This window comes from Ranitomeya imitator, chromosome 1 (assembly GCF_032444005.1).
Source record: "Ranitomeya imitator isolate aRanImi1 chromosome 1, aRanImi1.pri, whole genome shotgun sequence".
Lineage (NCBI taxonomy): Eukaryota > Metazoa > Chordata > Amphibia > Anura > Dendrobatidae > Ranitomeya > Ranitomeya imitator.
In genome coordinates, this window is record NC_091282.1 from 162,209,763 (window position 1) to 162,222,311 (window position 12,549).

The 12,549-nt window shown below is 42.4% G+C and overlaps 1 long non-coding RNA gene across 1 annotated transcript; it reads left to right on the top strand.

Moving 5' to 3' along the window:
* Nucleotides 1-1,740: 1,740 nt before the first annotated feature.
* On the top strand, nucleotides 1,741-12,017 carry LOC138657661 (uncharacterized). The gene is made up of 3 exons (XR_011317117.1): nucleotides 1,741-1,850; nucleotides 7,059-7,144; nucleotides 11,702-12,017. It is a non-coding gene; the product is annotated as an uncharacterized lncRNA (long non-coding RNA).
* Nucleotides 12,018-12,549: the final 532 nt, after the last annotated feature.

Consider the following 12,549-nt stretch of genomic DNA (forward strand, 5'->3'; position numbering starts at 1 on the left):
CTGCTAGAAAAAGTATTTATATGGAAAATTGGGAAAGAAAAGACATAAGAGCCAGGGACAAATATCTGACATGTACATAGTAACAGACAAGAGATCAGTATTTTATAGGAAACTCCCAAAGCCCCGTTGTTGATTTAACCCCTTGGCTTCATGCATTTTAACCCCTTAATGACCGCCAATACGTCTTTTAACTGACCTGAGATATAAAAGAATAGCATCCCCATACAGGACACAAACCAGCAGCTGTTGGCTGTACACTGTAGCTGACAAACCCTACATAGAAAAAATTGTATGAACGGGATCAAAATCAAACAAAATAATTTTATTGGACAAACCACATATAAATTTAATACCTAACAATCTATGAGATACTCTAATGAATGACAACTACACTGGGGCCACAGGTAGGAGGCTACAGACATGCATATAATAATACCGATGCCCCTAATAAGTAATAACATGTGTGCATAGGGAGTTCGTAAACAATAAAACTAAATACACTAAGCTGGTAAAGAGCATCCAGCAACAACACAAAGAATTAAAACCACTCGTGCAGCATATTTACCGTCAGTTTCCACAGTTCCATGTGCCCCACTTGGGGGCTTTTGAGCCAAATAAAATATTGTAGTTGGAGGGATATGAAGACCGTGTACCAACATGTCACGTAAAAGTCTTGCTACATTTAGCCGTAATAAGAGGTCTGATAGAAAGTGGGAACGTTTAGTGGATGAGCCCCAATTGTGACATCACTCATCTGTAGCCCCGCCCCCATGATGTCACAATTGGGTTCCACTTGTGATGTCACGGAATCCTTGGTTATAACCAGCGATTTTGCAGTGAGATCCTCTGTCTGGAGAAGCTGATTGTGCCGGCTACAATGCTGTTTAGAGTACTTCTAGTTCTCAGCGTGCTATTAGCATCTGCGGAAGGTGCTCCCATCTTTATTGTCAACCCTCCATCACACGAGCAGATCACCATTAATGAAGGTAAGTGCATTCCCAGATACACTGAGTATGGGGGTTAACCCTTCCCTTCTCAGAGAATTTTCATTTTTTAACTCTTTTTTCCTTCTCCACTTCTTCCAAGAGCCATAACTTTTTTCCATTCATATGGCCATATGAGGGCTTGTCTTTCTTTTGGGGGACAAGTTGGAGTTTGGAATGACACCATTCATTTTACCATTCAATGTGAAATTGGTGACAAAATGCAGTTTGGGCTCCTCAGTCCAGTCTAATAACACCTGGATGAGACACAGAGCATTAATACTGTTCTCTTGTTAACTGTGATAAGCAGCACAGTTATCAGATATGTCCTTCACATGTAGCATTTCACATCCAGCCCCAGAAACTATTAGGGTCCATTATTAGGGCGCAGTTCATGAGCGTCAGGCTCCGTGTCATTAGGGCTTCTGTAACTTTTCTTCTGTGACTGGATATTTGTATGACGTCACATAATACATGGAATGGAGGAATGTTCATGTGTTACTTGTAATTTCAGGTGTCATCTCCCATCCTGTGTTTGTTCCCTAATCCAGGAATATAAAAGGACAGATCTCTGTATTGTCCATTATATATTGATATGACGTCAAAAATAATCCATCATTTTTCCAAACTAAATCCCCCAATTTTTAATAAGCCTACTTGGTTCCTCAGTCCGCCCAGTCCATGTATTTGGTTTCCACTTCTGAGCACATTCCAGCTCTGGTTACCTGATTGATCACTTACGTTCTTTTTAGAGAATATCACCGTGCCTCCAAAAACATCTGAGGATACAGTCTATAGGATTGTTATACCGGCTGCCGTTCTCTTCGTCCTGGCAGTAATCATTGGTGCCATTGCGATCATCTGTTGGTAAGTATAGTAAGTAATGATTTATGGGCCACACAGGAGTTTGTAGAAGAAATGTCACATCTCCAGGTTACTCTAGTAATGGGAATATGTTAGTGTAGACCTCTTGTGGCTCACTCACATGTCACCCTGGAGTTGTGCCCTGCGGGTAACTGATGGGTATATATTAGACTTTGCAGGGATTCAAACCAGAGGCGTAACTTGGGTTTTGGTTCGGGGGGAGGGGGAACTTCTGAGTGGGCCCTTAACCAGCTAACCTTGATTATAACTGGATGACGCACACTAACAGTGGAGGAGAACCTCAGCAGATAACCATGCTGTTGCTGAAAATAATATCTATATAAAGACCAATATTGATATTACCGCCATATGGTCAGTGGTAGACACCAGTCCTACAGAACATATAAGCAATCACAGCACAGTTATAGATGGTGACTTACCGCTGACTTTCTTTCTGATGGAATTGGCACTTTTCACACCTTTCCATCTGGCCCAGACCGACATGACAATTCCTCCACCCAGGACTCGGATACAGAGAATACAACAAAGACACACTTCACATCTCACATTTTCAGTATGTCACCATCTATTCCCAACCTGCACAAACTCCTCATCCTTCTGATACCCCAATGCTGCTGCCGTATGTGTCCCTATTACTGCGCCTTCTGTTTGGTTCTCTGTACCCTCTAAATTCTAAAGCAACCCTCTAGAATATAGTAATGCCAGGTGCAAGTGCCCTAGAAAACAGCGATCACATTATGTTCCCTAAAATGTAATATTGCCTTGTGTGTGCTCCTTTGACAGTCACATTAACCTGAAGGTTCCCCTATAACAATAAGTGCCCACTTTACATTTAATAATGCCCCGAGTCTCCCCCCGTACAGCTCCCTCATACACAGTATGATGCTCTCTTATACACAGTACAATGCCCCTCACTGTATACTACCACCCACATAGTATACTGACCCCTTAGTAGCCCCTAAACTGTTTAATAGCTCCAACACTGTATGTTGGTCCCCTCACTGTAATCTTCACACTGTATGATGGCCCCTAGAAAACCTCCATATAGCATAATACACCAGATAGTCCTCAATATAGTATAATGCACTCCTCATTGGTCTCCACATAGTATGATGCACTCCCCATGGGTCTCCACATAGTATATTCCATAGGATTCCATATAGCATAATGCACTCCCAATAGGCAGACTCTATAATGTAATGCACCCCCATAGGCATCCTGTATAATGTAATGCTCCCCCATAGGCAGCCTCTATAATGTTATGCACCCCCATATGCAGCCTCTATAATGTAATGCACCCCCAAAGACAGCCTCTGTATCGCAATGCACCCCCACAGGCGCTTTCTATAATGTAATGCACCTCCATAGGCAGCCTCTATAATGTAATGCTCCCTCATAGGCAGCCTCTATAATGTAATGCACCCCCATAGGCAGCCTCTGTAGTGTAATGCACCCGCATAGGTGGCCTCCATAATGTAATGCTCCCCCATAGGCAGCCTCTGTAGTGTAATGCACCTCTATAGGCAGGCTCTGTAATGTAATGCTCCCCTATAGGCAGCCTCTATAATGTAATGCTCCCTCATAGGCAGCCTCTGTAGTGTAATGCACCCCCATAGGCAGCCTCTGTATTGTAATGCTCCCCTATAGGTAGCCTCTATCATGTAATGCTCCCCCATAGGCAGCCTCTGTAGTGTAATGCACCCCCATAGGCGGCCACTATAATGTAATGCACCCCCCATAGGCAGCCTCTGTAGTGTAATCCACTCCCATAGGCATCCTCTATAATGTAATGCACCCCCATATGCAGCCTCTGTAGTGTAATGCACCCCTATAGCCACCCTCTGTAGTATAATGTAGCCCCATAAACTAAATACTCACCGCTCTTTTTCGTGGTTCCTGCCCTGCTCCCGCTCATCTCCGACTGCAGGCACCGAGTGGTGATGTCATTGCGCCCTCTGTCAGAGTCAGCGTCGGTGACATCAGACGCTGACAGGGGGATGATGGGAGAGGGAGCGTAAAGCTCCCTCTCTCATCACTGCGGTCAGCTGTATTGGCATTCAGCCGATACAAATGACCCTGCGATGACGGGCGGGGGGCCCACTGCTGGCACAGGGCACCCCACCACCTGCTCAGGGGCTCCAAGCTGGCCGGGCGGCAGTGCAGGGAGATCGATTCTCCCAGCTCTGCCGCAGTATGTAACTGTTATGACGTGCTGCACACGCCAATAAAGTTACAGTAGCGCAGCTCCGGGTGGGCCCCCTGAGAGCGTGGGGCCCTGGGCTATAGCCCCCTCTGCCCCCCCTATAGCTACACTACTGATTCACACTCTAATGTAGGTATTAGGTAGCATTCACAGTCAATGTGGTTTGGTTCAAACCGGTGCAGTTTTATTGCTTTCATAAAACTCCAAGTCACAAGCTCCATCCTGCAGACTGTAACATCTGGTGAACACAGACCCTGGTTTTAGCAAAAAAGCTATATGGGGCTCCTTATCAAATCCTGAAAAGCTAAGACTTATCCCTGTGCTACCTGGCTCTGCTACAACTTGTATATCAAATATATAAAGCTGAATGTGTGTATGTGTGTATGTATGTATGTATGTATGTATGTATGTATGTGTGTATGTCCGGGATTGGCATCTGCACTGCCGCAGCTACAGCCACAAAATTTTGCACAGTCACACGTCTGGACCCCGAGAGCGTCATAGGCTATGTTGTGAGGTGAAATTTTAACCCCGCGCTTTCCAATTCACCAAACAATTTTGCCCCTATCTACATAATGGGGAGAAAGTGAAAGGAAAAGTGTTGGAGGCAAATTGACAGCTGCCAGATGTGAACAAGGGGGACTTAAAGAGTGAGAGTGATGGCACCAAAGAGTATATACCGTACAGATGCTAAGGTGGGGCCCCGACATGGGATACTCACCACACACGGGGATATGAACACACACACAAAAGGCGCCACAAACTACCACGTGCTTGAACGCATATACCACCCTGAGCACACATTTCACCACACATACACCAACCTCGCCACATAAAAGTCGAAACACAAAAGTCGCCGCTCAAAACTCGCCACATGCAAAACTAGGCTCACGCAAAACTCGCCACACGTGCAAAACTCACCTCATGGAAAACTCGCCACACGCAAAACTTGCACACGCGGAAAAATTGCTACATGCACAAAAGTTGCAACATATGCAAAAGTTGCCTCACTCAAAACGTGCATATACTCAAAACGCACCACACATAAAACTCGCCACGCGCAAAACTCGCCATGCGCAAAACTTGCTGCACACACTTGATACACTAACCTGTCACATGCAACTCGACACACAAAAAGTTGCTACACGCATGTCGCCACACAAAACTCATCTCACAAAAGTCGCTACATGCATGTCGCCACATGCATCTCAACATACACAACTTGACACATGAAACTCGCCCTAAAACACACACAAGTCTGGTATTATCCTTCAAAAATAAAAATCTGATTAATAAGCAAACTACAAGAGCAACAAATGTACCATATAGGAAATAGGGCAGCTGTTAGTCACATGACCTGTCTATTATGTGTATGTGTGAGCTAATATATACTGCCAAGGGGGAGGGCTTCCTGTTGGCTGGGGATTTATCAGGCTGCCAATTTAGTACTATATACAGGAGAGATGACACGCAGGTATATACTATATACAGGAGGATGACACACAGGTATATACTATATACAGGAGGAGATGACACACAGGTATATACTATATACAGGAGCAGATGACACACAGGTATATACTATATACAGGAGCAGATGACACACAGGTATATACTATATACAGGAGGAGATGACACACACATATATACTATATACAGGGGAGATGACACACAGGTATATACTATATACAGGAGGAGATGACTTACAGGTATATACTATATACAGGAGATGACGACACGTATATACTATATACAGGAGGAGATGACACACAGGTATATACTATATACAGGAGGAGATGACACACAGGTATATACTATATACAGGAGGAGATGACACACACATATATACTATATACAGGGGAGATGACACACAGGTATATACTATATACAGGAGGAGATGACATACAGGTATATACTATTTACAGGAGGAGATGACATCCTGGTAAATACTATATACAGGGGAGATGACATACAGGTACATACTATATACAGGGGCAATGACACACAGGTATATACTATATACAGTGGAGATGACACACAGGTATATTCTATATACAGGAGCAGATGATACACAGGTATATACTATATACAGGAGGAGATGACTTACAGGTACATACTATATACAGGAGGAGATGACATACAGGTATACTGTATATTATGTAAAAGAGGAGATGACACATAGGTATAGAGGAGGAGAGGACATACAGCAGGTATATACTATATACAGGGGAAATGACATACAGGTATATACTATATACAGGAGATGGCATACAGGTATATACTATATATAGGAGGAGATGACATACAGGTATATAGTATATACAGAAGAGATGACATACAGGTATATAATATATACAGTAGGAGATAACACATGGGTATATACAATATACAGGAGGAGATGACATACAGCAGGTATATACTATTTACAGGGGAGATGGCATACAGGTATATACTATATACAAGAGAAGACATACAGGTGTATACTATATATAAGGGAGATGACAAACATGTATATACTGAGGTGAAAATGAGGGGTGTGAGGTGAAAATGAAAAAGTGTGAGTGCAAAATGAGAGGAGTGAGGGAAAATAGTGGAGTGATCGGAAAATGACAGATGTGAGGTCGAAATGACAAGTGTTAGGGGGGAATGAGAGGAGTGAGGGGGAAAATAAGAGGAGTGAGGGGGAAAATGAGAGGTGTAAGGGAGAAAATGAGAGGTGTATGGTAGAAAATGAGAGGCATGATGGGAAAATAAGAGACGTGAGGTGCTATAACTAACCACAGATATTTACTATACCCAGGCAACGCCGGGCTCTTCACCTAGTACTTTATTAAAATAAATTGCTGATTGTCAGACACCAAAATGACTGACTGGGGATCTCTCTACAGATAGGACTAGATACAATGTTTCATTCTTACATTCTGCAGAATACAGACATGTTTTACTTTATGATTCACAATGTGACTTTTATTTTTGCAATTTTATAGTTGCCTGAAAAAGAAAAAGCCAACGAGAGATGCAGAAAGCAAAGATTGTGCCGATGACTTTACAGAGAGCAACACCAAACTAAATGGTAAATACAGCCTGATAAATCTGACATTACAGAAGCATTCCATTTACATATGTATTGCCTAATCCCTTCTAGGTATATCAGTAGTGTAGTGTACATGTGATAAAATACTTACCGTTAGCCGCCTTCTTTGGTTTCCAGCGCCATTCTGGTTGTCTCCTGAACCATATGACCACGATTCAGCTTTGTCGGCTCACACAACGTCTTATGTGTGGTAATTAATAATAATCTAGGCGCAAATTTAACTGTAGGAAAATGCAGTAGCTAAATTAGAGTTCAGGGATATTAAAAATAAATTTATTGTATTAATGACATGATAAAACAAAGTAAAGTTAAAATTAAGAAGGGTGCAAAATGCGATTTGCCATTTAATTTCTCTGTCCACCGGTATGATCGCACATCAGAGGACCAAATAATGGGGTCTCCGATCCCACCCGGTGCTCTTCGGCCCTCGTGCTTCCCCCATGGGTGCCGCCATCTTCTCCCGGGAAGAAAATGGTGGGCACATGCGCTGTGCACCCGCCGAATCTGCCGGCCAGCACCCAGCAGGTCTCGGGGTCTCAGCTGCCAGGGCTAGCCGAGACCCCAAAGAACATGATTCGGGTCGGTTTTTACCAACCCCTGTATTGTGATTGCCGTTACTAACTGTGTAACGGCAGCCGCAAAATAAAAGTCCGATGTGCCATTTAATTTCTCTCTCCTCTGATGTGATCGCACATCAGAGGAAAGAGAAATAGAGTCCCCGATCCCCCGGTACCTCCATTGTCCCTCCATGGCCCCCTGAAGTCACCCGGCCTCCGGCGGCTTCTTCTGGGAGAAAATGGCGGGAGCATGCGCAGTGCGCCCGCCGAGATCTGCCAGCTGGCACCTGGCAACAAGAGAAAGATTTTTCCCATTGGTTCATTTTGGTCACTGTGATAGACCCTATCACAGTGATAAATTAAAAAAAAGTAAATAAACCACCCTTCATCACCCCCTTAGTTAGGAAAAAAATAAAATGTATTTCCATTTTTCAATTAGGGTTACAGTTGGGCTAAAGTGAGTTGGGCAAAAGTTATGGCTAGGGTTAGAGTTGAGAATAGGGTTAGGGTTGGATTAGGGTTTGGATTAGGGTTAGGGTTGAGATTAGGATTTGGGTTGGGGTTAGGTTTAGGGTTAGGTTTGGGATTAGGGTTAGGTTTTGGGATTAGGGTTATGGTTAGGGTTGGGGTTAGGGGTGTGTTGGGGTTAGGGTTGTGATTAGGGTTACGGTTAGGGTTGGGATTAGGGTTAGGGTGTTGGGGTTAGGGCTGTGATTTGGATTATGGATAGGGTTGGGATTAGGGTTAGGGGTGTGTTGGGATTAGGGCTGGAATTGGGGGTTTCCACTGTTTAGGTACATCAGGGGGTCTCCAAATGCGAAATGGCTCCACCATTCCAGCCAATTTTGCATTCAAAAAGTCAAATGGTGCTCAATCCCTTCTGAGCTCTGCCGAGCTCCTAAACAGTGTTTCCCCCCCACATATGGGGTATCGGCATACTCAGGACAAATTGGACAACAACATTTAGGGTCCAGTTGCTCCTGTTACCCTTGGGAAAATAAAAAAATTGGGGGCTAAAAAATCATTTTCGTGGAAACAGATCTAGATAAGCTCCGTGGGGATCTAGTTTCCAAAATGGGGTCACTTGTGGGGGGTTTCTTCTGTTTACGCATATCAGGGGCTCTGCAAACGCAACATGATGCCCGCAGTCCATTCTATCAAAGTCTGCATTCCAAAAAGGAGCTCCTTCCTTTCCGAGCTCTGCCATGCCCCAAACAGTGGTCCCCTCCCCACATATGGGGTATCAGCGTACTCAGGACAAATTGCACAATAACTTTTGGGGTCCAATTTCTCCTGATACCCTTGTGAAAGTAAAAATTTGTTGTTGAAAAGATCATTTTTATGGAAAAAAATATTTTTTATTTTCACGGCTCTACATTATAAACTTCTGTAAAGCATTTGAGGGTTCAAAGTGCTCACCACATATCTAGATAAGTTCCTTAAGGGTAATATAACAACCATAATCCTCTATGAGGTATACCAAGCAGAGGATAAGAAGTGAAGAGAACAAGAATAAACGTAAAATAACTATTTATTGATACAAAAATTAAAAGCAAGGGGGACACAAAAATACATATAAAAAAGAAAACAAATGGGACCTCCAAGTGGTATCGGGAGAGAAGAGCCGATCAAAATTATAAAATGTTATATATGCCGCATGAAAAATGTCTCCCTCTCAAATGCGGGTTAATTAATGTTCTGTCAAATACACGTGTTACTGTACAAATATGGCTAACTGACGTAACAGGAAAAACATAAACAGCCTTATAGAGCCATCATATACATAGTGTATACAGTGACACACCCCGAGAGCTGAGTGATAGTAAGGGGTATTTTCAAAGTACAAAGAACCGCTGGTGCTTGACAAGCTACTCAAGAGGCTAATACAAAAATCCCTATATAATAACAGCATCGGTGGTTGTAAACAATAGATGGCAATGAATAAAGTGGATATTGTTACCTGTGCAGAGCCGCAGAGAAAATAGGGGCAAGTGCCCTGTGCAGAGCCGCGGGGGAGATAGGGAACAGTGTCCTGGAATCAAGCGGGCATATAGCAGTATGTGGCTGCGCTCTCCCGACGCCCGACGAGCGCCGTTTCGCAAAGATGCTTCTTCCGGGGGCGGCCCTTACTATCACTCAGCTCTCGGGGTGTGTCACTGTATACACTATGTATATGATGGCTCTATAAGGCTGTTTATGTTTTTCCTGTTACGTCAGTTAGCCATATTTGTACAGTAACACGTGTATTTGACAGAACATTAATTAACCCGCATTTGAGAGGGAGACATTTTTCATGCGGCATATATAACATTTTATAATTTTGATCGGCTCTTCTCTCCCGATACCACTTGGAGGTCCCATTTGTTTTCTTTTTTATATGTATTTTTGTGTCCCCCTTGCTTTTAATTTTTGTATCAATAAATAGTTATTTTACGTTTATTCTTGTTCTCTTCACTTCTTATCCTCTGCTTGGTATACCTCATAGAGGATTATGGTTGTTATGCATACTTTGGAGTGACTTTCGAGCCACAAATACTAATTAGGACTATGATAATGAAGTTCCTTAAGGGGTCTAGTTTCCAAAATGGTGTCACTTGTGCGGGGTTTCTACTGTTTAGGTACACCAGGGGCTCTGCAAATGCAACATGACGACCGCAGACCATTCCATCAAAGTCTGCATTTTGAAACGTCACTACTTTCCCTCTGAGCTGCGATGTGCACCCAAACAGTGGTCCACCGACACATATGGGGTATCGGCGTACTCAGGATAAACTGGACAACTTTCGTGGTCTAATTTCTCCTGTTACCCTTGTGAAAATAAAAATTTGGGGGCGAAAAGATCATTTCTGTGGAAAAAATATGATTTTTTATTTTCACGGCTCTACAATATAAACTACTGTGAATCACTTGGGGGTTCAAAGTGCTCACCACACATCTACATAAGTTCCTTAAGAGGTCTAGTTTCCAAAATGGTGTCACTTGTGGGGGTTTCTACTATTTAGGCACATCAGGGGCTCTCCAAACGCGACATGGGTTCAGATCTCAATTCCAGTCAATTCTGCATTGAAAAAGTCAAATGGCACTCCTTCTCTTCCAAGCTCTGCCATGCGCCCCAACAGTGGTTTACCCCCACATATGGGGTATCAGTATCGGCGTATTCAGGAGAAATTGTACAACAAAACTTCTGGTTCATTTTCTCTTCTTACACTTGTGAAAATTAAAAAAATTGTTTCTGAAGTAAAAATTTTTCCTTCCACATTGGTTCAGTTCCTGTGAAGCACTTAAAGGGTTAATACACTTCTTGAATGTGGTTTTGAGAACCTTGAGGGGTGTAGTTTTTAGAATGGTGTCACTTTTGGGTATTTTCTGTCATGTACACTCCTCAAAGTGATTTTAAATGTGAGATGTCCCTAAAAAAAAGGTTTTGTAAATTTTGTTGTAAAAATGAGAAATCGCTGGTCAACTTTTAACCCATATAACTTTCTAACAAAAAAAAATGTGGTTCCAAAACTGTGCTGATGTAAAGTAGACATGTAGGAAATGTTATTTATTAACTATTTTGTCTGACATATCTCTCTGATTTAAGGGCATAAAAATTCAAAATTTGAAAATTGCAAAATTTTAAAACTTTTCGCCATATTTCCATTTTGTTCATAAATAAACGCAAGTAATGTTACCACTAGTATGAAGTACAATATTTCACGAAAAAACAGTCTCAGAATCAGTGGGATCCATTAAAGCATTTCAGAGTTATAACCTCATAAAGTGACAGTGGTCAGAACTTTAAAAATTGGCTTGGTCATTAAGCTGCAAATTGGCTCCATTACTAAGGGGTTAATAGAAGTTAATAGAAAAACAACAATAAAGAAAAAAATTGTCTCTTAAAGGATCTTGTTAGAATAAGATTCCTAAACATACGACAGAATCATGATGGAAGCTTTTATTTTAGATATATTAATTTCAATGTTTTGTGTTACAGGAAAACATGAGGACGACATAGCAATCAGAATTGATGATTCTCCTCATGGACCCGGGAATGAACAGAGCGACGTCACAGGCTACAAGATCTCAGTGCCTGGATACCCTAAAGTAATAATCATCAGGTCAGATGAGGATGAGGTCTCCTCCCCTGACGATTAGGCAACACCTGTGTGAAGTTGGCACCCCATGTTCTCAAAAGATGAATAAAAATACACCATTCGTTTGTGCTGCGTTTGTGCTGGTTTGTGCCGCAAAAATGAACGTTTGTGCCGCTTTGGTTCCAGAGATATTGCGCGTTATATTTTTATGAAGCTCCACCCACTTTCCACCCCATGTTCTTAAATTTTAAAAATGAATACACCATTCGTTTGTGCTGCGTTTGTGCTGGTTTGTGCTGCAAAAATAAACGTTTGCACCGCTTTGGTTTCCGAGATATTGTGCGCTCAATTTGCTGAAACTCCGCCCACTTTCCACCCCATGTTCTTAAATTTTATAAATGAATACACCATTCGTTTGTGCTGGTTTGTGCTGCAAAAATAAACGTTTGCACCGCTTTGGTTTCCAAGATATTGTGCGCTCAATTTGCTGAAACTCCGCCCACTTTCCACCCCATGTTCTTAAATTTTAAAAATGAATACACCATTCGTTTGTGCTGCGTTTGTGCTGGTTTGTGCTGCAAAAATAAACGTTTGCACCGCTTTGGTTTCCGAGATATTGTGCGCTCAATTTGCTGAAACTCCGCCCACTTTCCACCCCATGTTCTTAAATTTTAAAAATGAATACACCATTCGTTTGTGCTGCGTTTGTGCTGGTTTGTGCTGCAAAAATAAACGTTTGCACCGCTTT